The following is a 12,737-nucleotide window of genomic DNA, read 5'->3' as shown; positions in this document are numbered from 1 at the left end:
TTCTGGTGCTTTGGGTCCTTGGCTTGGATTGTTGGAGGGAGTAAAGGAAAAGGATAGAAATAAATCATAAGAAGCAGAGGGAAGGAATGTAGAATGGTTTTATGCTATATTTTTTCCATTCTCCCTTCAAAGTTGAGCCTTTTTCAACTGTGATTCTGCTCATCTGCGTCAATCTCATGTCTCTGGTTCCTTTCATTGGTATCCAGGAGAACTGCTTCCCAATGATATGAAAAGAAATGGAATTTAATCCTCAGGGTGGAAGTGGCAACCAGTGAGCCAGTTCCTGAAGTGAATGATGGCTGCAACAAGAGTCCCCAAGCACACCCATCACCAAGCAAGGCCTCCGCACAGGGACAGAAATCAGCTCTTCACAGCAACAGCCTTGACTACGAAACTTCTTCCCACTAGTGATTCAGGCAGTTCTGCTGTCAGGAGGTAACTGGCCCCATGAAGCTTTTAGCACACTCTTGGAACACAGCTGAGGCCTAAGACATACTCAAAAGAGCAGATCCTGGAGCTGCTGGTTTGGGGGCAGTTTCTCACCATCTTGCCAGAGAAGATCCAGACCTGAGTGCAGAAGCGGTGTCCAGAAAATGGTGAGAAATTTGCCCTGGCTGGTGTGGCTCAGTGGACTGAGTGCTGGCCTGTGAACCTAAAGGTTGCTGGTTCAATTCCCAGTTAGGGCACATGCCTGGGTTGCAGGCCAGGTCCCCTGTTGGGAGCATGCAAGAGGCAACTGATTCATGTATCTCTCGCCCATTGCTGTTTCTCTCCCTCTCTTTCTCCCTCTCTTCCTCTCTTTCTGAAAGTAAATAAAATCTAAAAAGAAAATGGTGAGGAAGCTGTGGCCTCTGGTTGAGGGTGTACAGAGAGTACCTGGGCAACAGTTGAGGAAAGGAAGCCAGAGTCTTCTGGTTTTGATTATAAGAAGTTGGGGTGAGGAGCACAGGAATCCAGTTACTGGTCATGCTAGCTCTATGCCATTCACCAAAATACTAGGTAGCTTGAGTTGCTCCTGTGCCCTAAGTCTATGGGAAGAATTTCACATTTGCTGAAATAACTTAGACATTCATATATTTAGTGAATGTTTAGAGTCTCTAATTAAGTAAAAATGCTCAGAACAGTTCTCTAAAACATATACTCTCTGCATGCAGCCCAGAATGACTATGAATGCAGCCCAACACAAAATCGTAAATTTACTTAAAATATTGTGAGATTTTTTTAAGTGACAATGGTATGCCAGCTATTAGGGGGGTTATTTTTTATTTTATTTATTTATTTTTTATCCTCACCCTAGGACATGCTTATTGATCTTAGACCAGGGACTGAACCCACAACCCAGGCATGGGTGCTGACTGGGAATCGAACCCTCCACCCCTTGGTCCATGGGACGCCATTCCAACCAAGTGAGCCACATTGGCCAGGGCAATATTGGGGATTTTATATTGAACAAGACAGGCAGGGCACCTGGCCTACCGGATCCTGCATTCCTTGGAAGAAACACAATATGCAAATGAATAAAGATACTTACAGATAAGTGCTCTGGAAGAATGAGCAAGGTGATCTAATAGAGGATGACTGCGGGGGAGTCAGGTAGTGGGGCAATGTCCTCAGAGGGGACGTTAGTGCTGAGATGTGAGAAGGAGCTGGCTGTGCCTAGAGCGGAGAGGAGAGCGCTGCAGCCCTAGGGCACAGCACACTCCAAGAGCCTCAGGTGGGGAGGACTTTGATGTTTGGTAAAGAAGGGAGGGTTTGTGGCTACAGCTTTCAGGATCAAGGAGAAACATGGTACGAGAGAAAGTGAGAGAGGAAGGCAGGGGTCATGTCATGCAGGGCCTTCCAGGCTGTTAGAAGAGTTTGGGTTTTATTCTGTGTGCAGTGGGAAGTCACTGAAGAGTATTAACAGGGATGGAAGTCATGTTACATTTTTAAAAGATCTACTGGATTATGTACAGAGAGAAAATGGATTAGACTTGTAGGGGTGTCCAACCCATGGCCCACAGGCTGCATGCGGCCCAGGATGGCTATTAATGTGGCCCAAGACAAAATCATAAATTTACTTAAAATATTATGGGGTTTTTTGTGATTATGTGTCACAGTGTATTTAACGCGTGGCCTAAGACAACTCTTCTTCCAGTGTGGCCCAGAGATGCCGAAAGCTTGGACACCCCTGGAGAGGGTCCAGCAGCAGAGAGGATGCAGGGCAGACAGTTAAGCTGCAATGACAGGAGTTCAGACGGGCTGGAGAGTACAGAGAGAGAATGAGGAGCAATGTAAGGGATCTTTCGAAAGTGGAATGGATTGCACTTGGTCGTGTATGAATTTGTGGGGAGAGGAAATGGTGGTAGTGCTGAGATCACAGGAGCTTTCTCAAGTAGAGGCAGACACTCTCACTTCCAACAAATGTATATCACTTTTAGCTCCTCTGGTATGTCAGGCTCTATACTAGGTGCTTTCATATTAATGATTGGTTAAAGTGATTGAGACCAAATTCTATTTATTTTTATTTTTATTTTACAGTGGCCCTGAGAATATTTCTCTTCTGCTTTCCTCTGTGTCACATTCTTTTCTAATGCTACCCTGAGGGGCTGTAAAGTGCAGCTTAGGCAGGAATGTGTCATCACAGATGATGAGGTCTGTTCTCAGGACCTGCATCCTGGGAAGGACTTGGAAGTGCTCTCAAAGAGACAGCCCCTTTGGGAGCAGCCAGAGAATCACCGAGATCCCATCTGAAACAGGGAGTTCCCGAGAAACAGACTTTGAAGGGGGCCTGGAGCCCACACCAACCACCACAGGAACAGCCCGGAGGTAAGCGCAAGCCTGCGCCACCCCCTGAGGTGGGGCAGGAGCAACCATCTGTGGGAAATGCAGGTCTGAGCTTGCGTTTGCCTCTGGGTTCCAGATTAAATGCCTTTGAAATATGCCTAAGAAACAAGATTTCAAATTAGTTGATGGTAATAGCACATTAGTAGGGTGCAGAGCCATTATGTGTTAGCCAAATTCTCTTTTATTACAGTTTAATTCTATTATTTTGTATCAGTCGTATTAAGGTGAACATGTTTACAGTGGCCTTCTGCAGTTCTTTATGTACTTAGAGACATTGAATAAGTTGCCTGCCCGCCCAGCTTAATCTCTTCCAGAGTACATTCCTCCTATTATTTTTGTCTTTCTTCCAAAGCTCTATTTTTTGTTTTTATTTGTCTCAATTTTTCAGAAAAAAATTGAATTAAAGAAAAATTTTCTTAATTTAGGTGATATTCACATCATATAAAATTAGCCATTTAAAAAAAACATTTAAAAATTTATTTTTAGAGAGAGGGAATGGGAGGGAGAAAGGAGGAGAAACATCAATGTGCTTGAGAAACATCATTCAGTGGCCTCTCACACACCCCGAGCTGGGGACCTGGCCCACAACCCAGTCGTGTGCCCTGAACAGGAATCGAACCTGCAATTTTCCAGTTCACAGGCTGGCACTCAATCCACTAAGCCACACAAGCCAGGGCTAAAATTAGCCATTTTCAAGTGAACAATTCAGTACCATTTGATACATTAAAACTGTTATACACTCACTACTGCTGGCTGGTTCCAAAACATTTTATTCCCCCACAAGGAAACGCTGTCCCCATTAAGCAGTTGCTTTTCATTGTTTCTGTATGGATTTGCCTTTTCTGGACATTTCATAAAAGTGGAATCCTATAATACATGACCTTTCGTGTCTGGCCTCTTTTATTTAGTATGTTTCCAGCATATATCACTACTTCATTCCTTTTTATGGCTGACTCACATTCCATTGCATGGATAGACCAAGGCTCTAAATTTATAAATCTCTTTCCAAGAAGCACTCTGGCTCCATACATTTCTAGATACCCTAAAGACCACTGCTGCTTTTTCTGCTTAATTGAAAGATGCCACTACAAGTTGCTAAATAAGTTTTGAAAGCTAGCTCATCTATATATAGCTCAAGTCCTGTAGGAAAACTTGGTATCTTCATGGTGTTTAAATTGGCAAGCATCTGTTGATGAAATGGATAATTGTCTAAGAAGTTTATTTGCTTTTATATTTATTAAAAGATTGGTTATTTATTTATTTACTTACTTACTTACTTACTTATTTATTTATAGAGAGGAGAAGGGAGGGAGAAAGACAGGGAAACATCAATGTGTAGTTGCCTCTCGTGCGCCCCCTACTGGGGACCTGGGCAGCAAGCCAGGCATGTGCCCTAGACTGAGCTGCAACCAGTGACTCTTTGGTAAAAGGTGAAAGATTTATACGATCTGAAGAGAAACCAGAGTATCAACCAGCGACTCTTTGGTTCCGCAGGCTGGCGCTCAGTCCACTGAGCCACACAGTCAGGGCTACTTTTGTATTTTTTAAGTGATATAAATACGCTCTTTGCCACTCCGCATTTATTTCTTTTTAATCCTTGGGAAATCTGTGCTCTCTGGTGTGTGATTTCAGAGGCTCTGGGGTCTGTAAGTAAAGGGCGGGAGGCAGGACTCACTGGGTTCCAAGTCTGCTTCCTTCACTCACCATTCCCATAGGCTGCTTGGATCCTAAGTGTTGGAACTTCCAAATGTCCTCTGAAGGTCCATTAGTAATTATCAAAATGAACCGTTTCCTTTGTAGAATTCTTGAAGGTGGGGATCTGGGAAAGAGTATATTATCTTGGTCTGAAATAAATAAAAGGTCTGAGGTAAATAAAATACCACGCTACTATGGTATTTTTCAGAGCATATGGTTATCTCTAGTATTTGGCTATGAGACATTCCCTCCCCTTCCTCCATTATTAAATTTTTGAGGGGATGGGAGGGAGGGAAACCCACAACATAGGCATGTGCCCTGCCTGGGAATCAAACGGGTGGCCTTTTGGTTTGTGGGACAATGCCCAACCAACTGAGCCATACCAGCTGGGGCAGCGCCCCCCTCCAACACACACAATTATTGTCTTAAAATTTTTCTTTTGATAATATGTACATATTTCTTTGGGGTTAAAACAACTTTTTTTAAAGCTATTAAGCAAAGAAGAATCTGGTGAAATAAACTTTTTTACACACAATGAGGCCACTGGCTAGGAAAGCCTCCCTCAGACTTGAGTGTGCATCACACCCATCTGCGGACCTGTTGAAACAGATTTCCAGCCACCACTTCCAGACTTGCTGATTCAGCAGATCTGAGGAGGGGCCCAGGAATATGCGTTCGTGACAGATTCCCAGGTGCTGCTGATGCTGTTGGCCCAGGGACTCCACTCAGAAACTTTAGTTACGTGGAAGCTGCTCTCTTAATAGTGGATGTTTCTCCCCCAGCCTGGCGTACTCCACAGGCTGCCAGGAACCATCTCCAAAACAGGGGTCTTTCAGACCAGGAGACAAGTGCTGTGCTCTGTACTACTGAGACCCAGGTGACTTGTGGTTGACATTTTTGATTTCTTGAAGTTCCCATTTCACTTTGCACTGACTCTCACTCTAAAATTCATTCTTTCCCAGAGATGTTAGACTTTTATGTGGTCCATTGAGCTTGTCCTGGGTTGTTTTCTTATTCTGTCCACACTGACATCACATGACTATTTACCTACCCCATCCTTCCCTCAGAAGCCTGACCTTGCCTTGCCCTTGCCTTGCTTTGCCTCTGCCCTGGTGACTCTGGTGCTCTCTCTGCCCCACTGCAAGGCTAGGCTAGGGCAGTGCTATTTTGTCAGTGTTATTACAGGGGCCAGGCATGTGTGAGGACAGAACTGTATCCCTCTGTCAGGAAAGACAGCACACCTTGGACCTATACAGAAGGCCCTCTCTGCTGGGGTGTTACGTAGAAGCATGGCAAACATCTTGCTAGGTAAGGATCTGCATTCCCTCTAGGGCCAGAGTGGAGGTGCTCAGTTGTTCAGAGAGAAAGGGAGAGTCCGAAAGAACCTGAGAAGGAAGGAGACAAAGGCAGTGGGGAGTCTGTTAGGTAAAGGAAAAGAAGGAAAATACTGAGAGTAGGCAAGAGATGTAAAGAAAAGGAAGACAGAGAGAGGAAGGCCTAGAGAGACACACACAGAAAGGAAGACATAGGGATGGACACAGAGACTGAAAGGAAAGGAAAGCAATGGAGTCAGAGGTCTCCTGACAGGGACGGACAGCATGTGTGAATAGTGAGCAAGAACAAGGGAGGGGCGTGAGAAGGAAAGCAGTGGGGACAGAGAGTGCGAGGGGGTCCGTGGCAAGAGGGGGCGAAAGATAGGAAGAGAAACACGGGACAGGAGACAGAAATCAGTGAGGCATAGACTGCAAGGAACAGAGGAAAGATGAACGAACATGTGCTCACACACAGGGCTGTGACATCCCCAGTGGCAGAGGAAATTCACAAAATGACCCAACCATGAGATCCACTTCTATGCCCAGGTCCTTCCAGAGGCACCAAGAGCCCTTTGTCATTGTCAGGAATGATCACTTCCTTCCTCAAATCAGTTCTGCCCCATGTGGGCTGCTCCTCTTCAGAGAGGCCTCCCTGCCCATCAGATTCAGAGACACGCTCTCGGCAGCTGGCTTTGGCCTTGATAACTCCTCCCTGCTTCATTACATGCAGGGTTTCCTGCTCACAGTCTGAATGTCATCTCTGAGCTGAATCAGAGTAAACACACAGAGACCCCAGATATTCACTGCTGCAGAGTGAAGAAAAGTTCTGAGTTCCAGCTGAGAACTCTGAGTCACAACTGAGACTGGAGTTGAAGCCCATGAGACAATAGCAAAGGGGGGAGAGAAAAATAGTGATGCACAAGAGCCAGACTTGGTTTATGGAAAAGTAGCAGGCGTACCCTTGGCCACTAATGAAACCAGGACTTTCCTGTCTGTTTTCAGAGAGCCTTGGTTTTTAAAAGAAACTCCAGTGTATCAGCAGAGCAGCCAACTATATGGGGAAGTGGCTGAGCTCTTCTGTGAACGTTTCCCAGAAGTGGGTGGAAGTAGGCAGAAGTGTCCTGTGATCAGCTCTTCTCTTCTCTGAATCTTTGCTTCCCTCCTAGACTTGCCTGTTCACCAGGTCCTCTTATGCAGCCACACCCCCTTAGGGATGCCACCACTGTGGAGACAGGCAAGCACTGCCCTGAGGGAAAATGAGTGGGATTCAGGATAATTAAAGAGAAATAAAAAGAGCAGCTTTAGTAAATACACTACAATCTTTCTCAGTTGGACAGTACGGTTTGTCTTCTGCGTGATGGTAGTCAGTTCTGGCATAGTTTTAGAAGCTTGTATGGTGGGCGGCTAGAAACTTGCATTGAGGTATCCAGTCCTTGCTGATCTGACCTCTGTGTTCTTTGGCCTGTGGTGCAGATATCTCATTGGGGCGATGAGAACAAGACACTCCTGGCCACTCTCAGGAATTCTGTTTCGTAACTCCAGAGCCCGTAGTAGAACTACAGGCTGTGGGGGAATAAATCCAGGGGCAGGGTTTTCTGGGGACCCCAGAGCAGTGTCACACCAAGTTCAAAAGCCTACAGTCAGGTTACTGCAAAGTGAGGAGAGGTCGCGTGCCTGAGCCGTGTGTCTTTCATGAAGAAATAGATGCCCTTTCAAGCTCCTCTGCATCTCCTGTGGCAAGTGATGCTGTTTCTGGCCAAGAGGGAAGTGATGTGGAGTCTGGACAGCTGAGTCAGCAGAACAGGGAGTCCACAGAGGTTGGAGCAGGTACCACTGTACATGGTATAGCCAGAGATGTAAAGGACTGCAGGGTTCCTGGCCAGGAAGCTGACCTGCCAGTCCTGTTTCCAAACAGATTGTAAGACCCTTGGTTCTGATGGTCAAAGGATGGGAACGTACACTTAGAAAGGGTTGTTTCTGCTCCTGGCCTTGTCTTCTTGACAAATAACCATACACAGGTCAGAGAGCTTCGGTTTCATACAGTTTAAGGCTGATTTCCCTTGCATTTTAGAGCCCTGGTTTTGCATTTGCGGGTCTCTTTCAGAGTCCACGTCATTTTTTCTCATGCAGTTTCACTTCCTTTGCTTCCCTACATGGCCCAGTTGGGCCCCCAGCCCAGACTCTACTTCCCTCCTTTCATAACCTACATCTGTGCTTGCCAGACACTCAGAATTGCTTTATTCTTCTTCAGCTGCCCAAACTTGGGGTGGCCTTTAAAGATTCGGCTCCCAGAAGCTCAGCCATCAACAACTGAGAACACACCTCCAGACAGATCGGCAGATGCCACAGAGCTCCGCCCTTTGCTGCAGCTTTGTCATCATGTCAGAACATCCAAAAAGTCACAGAATAAGAGAAAAGCAGGGAGATGTGCACTCTGAAATGGGAAGATTCAGGAGAAGTAGAAATGAATATGGCTTCACAGAGAAAGTCTAGTGGAGAAGTTTTTTTGCCACGCTGAGGTAAAAAACGTTCTGGGCGGCTGAGCCAATGTTAAGAAAGCAATGTAGGCATTGTCCAGGGGAGAGTGAGGAGACAGCCCCATCCCAGGAGAGGATGAGTCACCAGAGACTCTGGACTGAGGAGAAGCCCTGGACAGTCTCTTGTGTGGGAGAAAATGCTCTCAGAGTTCCCCTCCTCTTATCACCAGACAGCCCCTGAGCTGGAAAAAGCTTCTAAATGTCACATAAATGTCACAGATATGGGAAAAACTTTAGCTGAGGTTCTTACCTTCTTCGACATCAGAGACTCCACACACGAGAGAAGCCTCCCAAGCGCGGTGAGTGTGGGCAAGGACTCAGAGAGTGCTCCAACCTCACTGCCCATCTGAGGACTCACACAGGGGAGAGCCCACACCAGGGTGGGGAATGTGGGAAAAGCTTCCACCAGAGCTCCAGCTTCACTGTCCACCAGAGGACCCACACTGGGGAGAAGCCTTATCAGTGCACCATTTGTGGGAAGAGATTCAACAACATTTCCCAGTTTAGCAGTCACTGGGGAGTCCACCCTGTGGAGAGTCCATCCAAGTGTGCCCAGTGTGGGAAAAGCTTCAACAACAGCTCCAACTTGACTGCTCCCCAGAAAATCCACACTGGGGAAAAGCCATACAAGTGCCTTCAGCATGAGAAAAGCTTCACAAAGAGCTCTGCCCTCACCCCTCACTGGGATACACAGTAAAGAGATGTATCATGGGAAGGAAGAGATGTGCATTGTTTGTAGAAAACCAGGCACATCAACTCTGTGCTTCTTAGATTTCCTTCCGCTGTGGAGAGTTCTGCTGGCCAGTCCCTGGCTTAGCAGTAAACTTCTTGACAAGTGGATCTCAAGAGCCATGTCCAGGAATAGAAATCAGCCTACAAAAGTAGAACTCTTTCTATTTCTGCCTGGAACTTCACTGTCCTGTCTCACTGTGGATTTCCACTTTGCTTTGTAGGGGAGAAGGTTCTAAAACCCATAATTCCTGCCAGGAAACTAGAGTATCCTTGTTCTGAACAAAGAACACATGCCTAGTGGCCTGAGAACTGTTTCTGGGCCACATCAGAGAAGAAATCGTCCCCCTCCCCTCCTGGGGAGCACATCTAGAATTTTAACAGCCTGGATCTATTCTGAAGCAGTAATTGACCTCTAGGCATTTACCATTTTATACTACTGCTACCTTCAGGGCAGATCACTACTCTGCAACAAAGTCACCACCTGAAGGGGAACAAAGGAAAGGAAGGACAGGCTAAGTAAGCCATTTGGGCAATACTAAATCTAAGCGACCTGATCTTAAAGCAAGTGTCATATCTAGGTTAACTTTGTAAGATTTCCCATTTTACCATCACCCCCAACCCAGTTTCTGGTTTCTTTTCTCTTACACAGTTTTTACAAGTTTATAATCACTGCTGTTTATGATGAAAATAAAAGTGTTTCTCCCTCCACTTCCTCAGCCTTCGGTTGTAGTTTTCTCGATTAGAAACTTTACACTCAGGTTGAAGCCTGTGGGATCCTGATGGGGATCCAAGTGTAGAACATGCTTCGGGGCAGTAGGACTGAGAGAGAAGAAAAAGCAGGAAATGGGGAAAGGACGAATAGAATTGGATGGGAAGGGTTTGAGCTGTCACCAAGAATGGAGATCAGAGGCATAGGGAAAATGCAGGGACCGCATGAGGCTCTGTCTGCAGATGAAAGGAAGGCTGGGTATGAAGGGCAGTAGAAGCAACATCAAAACTTACCAACTTAGAACAAGGCATGAATATTTAAGCTGTTGTGAAATACCCATGCATATAAAGTGGCAGATGGATGGTACATCATCCAAGGTCCTTGGCCTGTGCACTTGATCTGTTAGTACCTTGGCTAAGCTCCAACTTGACTGCTCCCCAGAAAATCCACACCGGGGAAAAGCCATACATGTGCGAAGTAAGAGTGACATGGTCTCAGCCTTTCTAAGGAATTAAATACGAGCAAAGAAGAATGCATATTCTACTTCAAAGGGAAAGAAGGAGAAGCAAATGCAGGTCAGAAAGATATACTTCAGTGTTTCCCCAGTTTGAGCCTTGCTGGTGCCACCCCACGTTCCCCTGCATACTGTCTCCTTGAGCGTGGCCCTTATGACAAGCTATGCAGGCCAGTCCCCAGTGTCACACACTTACCTCTACTTTACACAGAGGCAAAAAGGAACATCTTCCAAAATCCCTGGCAAGGGCAAACAGTTGGGCTTGAATGTGACCTGTTTGGGACAGCCTGACTTCATTGCAGATTCTTGGTGGGGAAGGGGATGGTCCATGGGGTAGTTATATTATTAAAGGGCTTTGGATATGAGCTCCAAGAAGTTAGAATTTATAATGAGCACAGCCAGCGAAAGTAAATGAAAATGCTAAGGAAGTACCTACTCACTGAGGCCTCACTGTCTGGATTCTCCCACTGATGGGTTGCAGTGGCCAGGGAAACTGTGATGCAACAGTTGACCTCCTTGCAGTTTTGGGTTGCCTCTACCCTTCAAATTGCTTTATTCTTGAGTAGACTGGGCAGAAGAAGGAACACAATGCTAGAACTCATAATCCTGGCCCATGAACTATTTTGGATGGTCTGGAGTAGACAGGTAAGAATTGGAGAATTCATTCACTGAAGGAATATTTGATTGGTACCAGGTATTGTAGTAGGAGCCAGATACACGACAGTGAACAAAGACACTGTATCTTCTAGAAACATCCTCACTGGACCCATCAGAGGTACCAGTACCAATCAGGCAGCACCACCTAGCCACCAATCCCCTATGATTTGAATGCCAGCTCAGCAGGGCCTCTCTTCCAACCTTCCAAGTTCTGATAAACACAAACTTTTTCTTGTATTCTCCCAATCCCACGTGTGGTAGTTGCTTCCTATAGTTATGATCTCTGTTACCTTACTGTCTACCTCCCATTGCCCAGTACAGCCTGTTACTGCACTACCCACTTGAGAATGAATTTGAAGTAGGCAGCACCCCAAAGTCTACAGAGTTCTTCAGATATGTAACATTACCCTCTTGGTTTGGTGTAGCCATTCAGAGTTTCATTAAATAACCAACTTTTCCCCCTGTAAATTAACTAGTAGGGCTTTTAATATGGTTTCTTTACCTCCTTCCTTCACTGAAACATTTTAACTAATTGATCAAGGTTTTCAATTGACACTACTCCTTTTTCCCAAAGATCCCTAACCATTCCCCATAGACTGGGTCAGATATTCTCACTCTAACACAGAGAAATGTAGGGCAGAGCCTATTGATTGCCACCCTTTTCACACATCAGTTGTGGTTCCTCCGCCTAAGGTGGCAGATGGGTGGGCACAGCCAAAGCAAGGGCTGGGCCTCTAAAATCTCCTCACACCACTTTCCTTTCCTCTCGCCACCTCTTCCATGCCTGTCCTGTAGGGGGACTGCCTTACCAGTCAGTTTAGGAACAGCCTGAAACTTCCAGTGTCCTGAACCAGGGTGTCCATTTTATTGCTCACCTCACCATGAGTGGATCCTCATTGTCACTGTTACCAGGTCCAGCCTCCTTGCAGTCCTGTTGCTCATCCTTGGCTTGGCTTCGGGGTGGAAACAAGAGAAAGACTGAGCACTCTTTACTTGTGGAGAACATAGGACACTAGAAAGGAACCTCGCCACTCCCTGTAGTAGACTAGTTAGCCTGAAAATTTTTGAAGATGTGGCTGCCCTACTCTGGCATCTGGAGGAAGCTGCGCTCCTGAAGCTGCTTAGGCAATCCCCATTCACTTGGCCATTCTAGTGGCACCCATCGAGTTTTTTCATAGGTTTGGGATTACTGAGAATTGCAGTTTAAGTCTGGGTTTCCTGGTAGCTCCAATCCATGCCTGCCATCATACATTGAGTGCCTTGCATAGTGACTGGAGTAAAAGATCAGGATTTTAACATGGGTCAAATCAATTTGAAAATCTTTAATTTCTTGTCTCTCACACTCAACAGTTTTTCTGGGTAACAATTCCTATGCAGCCTCTGAGCAGAGACCTTATATTGCATGTTAGTATCACCAGGGCAGTATTGTTATGATGTGTATTTATAAGATGAATGTCTATCATCCCCTAAAAAGAATGCAAGGTTCTTAAAGAGCAGGGTATTTGATTTGTTCATTGCGGAATCACAGGATCTCAAATAGTGTGTGGTGCTAAATACATACTTAGCAAATGAATGAGAGGGTGAAAATATATGAGAGGCCTGATGAATTGACAGCATATCAAGAACTTAAGCATTATAAAGAATACCAAAGGATAGTAAGAGTGGTCATTGGCTCTGACACTGTCTCTGGTCCAATTTCACTACTCTCATTCTAGGGCAGGATTTCTTAACCTGGGCCCTATGTTTGGGGCTGG

The 12,737-nt window shown here is 45.8% G+C and overlaps 1 pseudogene; it reads left to right on the top strand.

Annotated features, from left to right (window-relative positions):
- The first annotated feature begins 8,381 nt into the window (after positions 1 to 8,381).
- Positions 8,382 to 9,068, top strand: LOC128779603 (zinc finger and SCAN domain-containing protein 32-like; annotated as a pseudogene).
- Positions 9,069 to 12,737: the final 3,669 nt, after the last annotated feature.

The sequence above is a fragment of the Desmodus rotundus genome, chromosome 1 (assembly GCF_022682495.2).
Source record: "Desmodus rotundus isolate HL8 chromosome 1, HLdesRot8A.1, whole genome shotgun sequence".
In the NCBI taxonomy this organism is placed as follows: Eukaryota; Metazoa; Chordata; class Mammalia; order Chiroptera; family Phyllostomidae; genus Desmodus; species Desmodus rotundus.
Note: the sequence above shows the minus strand (reverse complement) of the source record. Positions and strands in the feature narration are given on the sequence as shown.